The sequence below is a fragment of the Dipodomys ordii genome, unplaced genomic scaffold, assembly GCF_000151885.1.
Source record: "Dipodomys ordii isolate 6190 unplaced genomic scaffold, Dord_2.0 Scaffold294, whole genome shotgun sequence".
In the NCBI taxonomy this organism is placed as follows: Eukaryota; Metazoa; Chordata; class Mammalia; order Rodentia; family Heteromyidae; genus Dipodomys; species Dipodomys ordii.
The window spans coordinates 6,113-11,100 of NW_012267510.1; positions in this window are offsets into that span (position 1 = coordinate 6,113).

Sequence of the window (4,988 nt, forward strand, 5' to 3'; positions counted from 1 at the left end):
TTTATGTGGTACTGTATTGAACCAAAGGCTTCATGGAAGCACTCTACCACTAAGCAACATTCACAGCCCCAAACTTTTTTTTCCAAACGTTTTTTTAATATTAAAATACCTACCAATAAAGCTAACCAAGAAGAATAAAGACCTCTACCATGAAACTTACACAACACCAAAGAAATTGATAGGACAGACCTCCCATGTTCATGAGTGGGCAGAGTTAAAACTGTTGAGCTGCTTGGAATGTGTGGGTATTTAGGAAGAGAAGGGCAGGAAGTGGCGCTGTGGCTCAAAATGATAGAGCGCTAGCCTTGAGTACAAAAGCTCAGAGACAGCGTCCAGGCATTCAGTTCAAGTCCAGGACAACCTCCAGCCATCAAAATGGGGGGGGGGGAGGGGAAAGAATGAAAGAAAGAAAAGAAAAGAAAGGGGAAATAAAAGGGAAGAGAAGGGAAAGGAACCGGTTGGAATCAGCCTGTGTGAATGCTCTGTAGCTGTCAGGGTTGAGGAGCCTTTAGTTGGCTGCTCTTTGACCCTGAGGCAAGTAGAGTCTCAGCAATTGAATCAGGTGGGTTGGATAATTTGCATAGCAAAGGTGCTCACTGGAAATTGTATTACTTTCTTTTTTTCTTGTTTTTGTCCTTGTGGGGCTTGAACTCTGGGCTTGGGCGCTGTCCCTCAGCTCTTCAGCTCAAGGCTAGGGCTCTACCACTTGAGCTACAAAGCCACTTAGGGTTTACTAGTGTATTTTTCGAGAGAAGAGTTTCTCCAACTTTCTTGCCCAGGCTGGCTTTGAACTGTGAACCTCAGATCTCAGCCTCCAGAGTAGCTAGGATTACAGCCATGAGCCACTGGTGTCCGGCTGTTCTTTTGGTTGCTAACCTTGGGAAGAATATTTCTTGCCTAGTTTGCTAGGTTCTGAAGTCAAACTGTCATTGCAGTTAAAGCACTCTAACCCAAACATTTCAAGGTTAGCTTGGTGCAGGCCAGGCCTCTGGGAGGGCAGGGGTCTAGTCCCTGCACTTCCTTGTTCCTCATTGCTTATATTACACTCCTCCCCCTCCCACCCCCAGCCAGGAATGTGTCAGTATGAAGCCCAGGCTGGCTTTGAACTCATTCCTCCTGTCTCCACCTCCCCAGTGCTGGGATTACAGGCATGTGTCATCACACCTGCTGGCCCACACTGCTGCAGGATCTGCCCTGAGTCTGGGTGGAAGTTCTGCCAGGCCCAGAGCCAGCTAAGTAATGCTGCCCCTGCTTCCATGCTGACATCTCACAGCATGATGTCTACTCAAGGCAGCAAAGGCTGACACATTTCACTAAAACAGGAGGTAAGCAGCAGATCTTTTACTTATCTCTTTCTATCACTCAGTCAGTGTCTCTTTCTCTTTCTCTGTCTCTCACAACTTCCTCTCTCCTCTCTCCATCTGTCTGGAACCTAGGGCTTCTTACAAACTGAGCTTGCTTGCCTAGCTGGCACTCTACCACTAGAGCCACAAGTTGAGTCCAGCCTTTTTACTGGTTACTTGAAGATGAAATCTCTCAGATTTTACTGTCCAGGCTGGCTTTGAACTATGATCCTCACATCTCAGCCTCCTCAGTAGTTAGGATTAAAATAGTGAGCCAGAAGTGCCTAGCCAGTGCATAGTTTTTTTTAGTAACTTCAGTAAGATATACTTCACATAAAACAACCATTTTAATCCCTCAGCATTAACCAATTCACAGTATTAAAAAATAAATCATATTATATTTCATTTGAAAGGTATTAATATAATGTAAATTGTACTATTTCATTTACATTACTATATATTTTCTCCTTCCTGAGTCTTGAACTGAGGGCCTTGGCACTGTGCCTGAGCTTCTTTGGCTCAAGGCTAGGTTAGCAGTCTACACTTACACCACAGTCTACTTCAGCTTTTTCTAGTACTTTATTGGAGATAAGAGTCTCATAGCCTTTCTTGTCAGGGCTGGCTTCCTCCTGAGTGCCTAGGATGACAGCTGTGAGCCACCAGCCCCTGGCTGATTGTCATGATTATAAAGCTAACTACTCAGGAGGCTGAGTGCAGAAGTTTCAAGGTTTGAGACCAGCCTGACCAGAAAAGTTGAAGAGACTCTTTCTCAGAAATTACAGGAAGGGGCTGGGAAGGTGGTTCAGTGGTAGAGCGTTTGCCTCGCATGCATGAGGCCCTGGGTTCGATTCCTCAGCACCAAATAAGCAAAAAGAAAAAATCTGGAAGTGGTGTTGTGGCTCAAGTGGTAGAGTTCTAGTCTTGAGTTGAAGAACTGAGGGGCAGCGCCAGGCCCAGAGTTCAGCCCCCACGACAGGATCCCCCCCCCAAAATGTAAAAAGTTACAGGAAGATATAATAGGGCTCCACGTGAGTGTCAAGGGGGAGAGCACCAGCCTAGCAAGCTGGACACCTGAGTTCCAGCTCCAGAAACAGCGCCCCTCCGCGGGCCGGCCGTCAATGGGCGGGTGGCGCCCTCTAGCGTCGCGGCTCCCGCACAGCCCTGGTTGCCAGCTTTGCAGCGCTGTTGTGGGGCAGATGCCAGCTTAACTTTCACTGTGGCCTCTGCAGCCTTCCTCCTCCTCCAGGCCTGCAGGTCGGTTGCCTCTGACTCCAGCCGCCAAGGGCCCCGTCCTCGCCTCCCCGCCGAGCAAGCCCGCTCCTGTTGCCGCGATGCACTGTGCCCTCCCCGCTGCCTCCCGCCCCGCCCGCAGCTGCTGTCCACCACCCAAAGCCAATGCTGCTCCTTGTGGGTTCCAAGCTGCCTGGCTGGAGGCCTTCACTCCAGGCAGCTGGACATGGGGCGGGGACGGACTCCAGCAGGGAAGGAAAATCTCTGCCAACACCACAGCACGTTCAGAGGAAGGAAACTTTCACCGCGGGGCTTGCCAAGGTCTAGCAGAAATCATGCTCCAACAGACCTTAACAGTGCTCCAACAAAGCTCCACTCTGCCTGTGCTCCCGGTCGCAGGGTCCCTGCCTCTGCTTCTGGAGCTGGCGCTGCTGGTGTTGGTGGGGATGGTGGTGGGGGTGGAATCCCGGGGTCTGGCTAGAACATGGGTGAGGGTCATGTGTCCATAGGGCCCATGTGAGGATGAGCAGGTGTCAGGCATGGATTGTTAAGGAAGCAGATCATCATCATCCACCTGCCTTGCTGGGCTAGTCCTGCTTGCTGCCTCTTAAAACAGTGCTGAAGCTGATCTCAGAGTTCTGCCTTCTTTTGCAAAAAATACTGTATCCTGTCATTGCTGGGTTTTTTTGTTTCTTTGTTGTTGTTGTTGTTGTTTACACATTCTGGCACTTTTCTTGTTCTCTCTGCATGTTAAGCACAGAACATCATTAGATTTCCTGTCTCAGCTGCTGCACTCAGGTTCTGGTCTTTCTTCCTGTCTCATTGCTTAAGGATTGGGAAGCACTTCCCTAGGGCACAAAGAATCTCCTTCAGATCAGGGCTGAGTGTAAATGACTTTATTAGGTGAGCCAAACCCTAGAGACTGATAGGGTCATAACATACTCTTCCAGAGGGAATTTTCTTCTACTTTCATTTTTATAGGGCTGGGATTTGTACCCAGAACCTAGCACAAGTCCTCTTCCACTGAGCTACATCCACAGACCTTGGTTATTCACTGAGGCACTGGTATGTCATAGCTGTATTCCTAGCTACTCAGGAGGCAGAGATTTGAGGATTGAAGTTTGAGGCTAACCTGAACAAGAAAGTCTGTGAGTATTACCTTCAATTACCTACCAACAAATCCAGAAGTGCAACTGTGACTCTAGTGATAGAGTGCTCGCCTTGAGAGAGAGAGAGAAAAAAAAAAGAATCAGGGACAGTGCCCAGGCCCTGAGGTAAAGACCCAGGTCAGCCACAAAATAGTTTTTTGTTTGTTCATTTGTTTATAAATTACTCAGCATTATGGCACCGACTGGCCTTGAACTTGCTATGCAGCTCATGCTGGCCTCTGACCATACTTGTCCCACCTGGTGTTACAGACAGGCCCCACCACACTGGCACCAGAAGAATGTGTTTTGCTGAAATGAATGATGCTAATGTGTTGTGAGTTTGATAATGCTACAAGTGCAAATTCCGGGTGGAATCTGGGAATGCTGAGACTTATTACTCACCCAGAGCTGGGAAGCATTTGGAAATTCCTTTCCTGGGTAGCAACCGGAGTTTGTGTGTGACACTGCAAATATCTTTCTAGAACAGAAGTGCCAACCTATCACAGAGGACTTTGAAAAGCAAGAGAAACTGGGGCTGATGGGGTCAGGTGGCCAGGATAGTGAGAACTAGGGAGACAGCAGGAGAGTGCACTGAGCCCAAGAGACCACAGCTGCTCATGGGTTCCCAGGGGAGAATGAACCACAAGCTGACCTGCACAGGGCTGCAGCACAGCAGGGAGCAGCCTGCAGGTGGCAGGCCTGTCCCTGGACACTGGCCCAGCTAGATGTGCACAGAGAGGTCTCCTTGAGGGAAGGGGTTCCCCGTGTTCTGGGCAGTGCAGCCCAGGGGTTGGCAGGCAGAGGACACTTCATCAATGTTAGTTGCTGGAAGGAAGGAGCCCTGTTGTCTGCATTGCAAAGTGGAGAAATGACAACCCCAAGCCCTTCTAGCTCTCCTTCCAGTTGCTCAGATTCTTCTCATACCTTTCCTTGCACTTCTCAGCATCCCTGATAACTCTTGTATATTCTGAACTGCTTCAGATTTATTACATTCTCCGTGTGTGTGTGTGTGTGTGTGTGTGTGTGTGTGTGTGTGCTGATCCTGAGACTTGAACTCAGGGCCTGTCCCTGAGCCTTTTTACTCTAGGCTAGTCCTCTACCACTTGACTCACAAGATCACTTTCAGCTTTTGGGGGGTTAACTGGGGATGGAAGTCTTCAGGACTTCCCTACCTAGGCTGATGCCAAACCACAATCTTCAAATCTCAGCCTCCTAGGTAACTAGAATTAGTGATGTGAGCCACCAGCACTTAGCTCAGACCTGAATG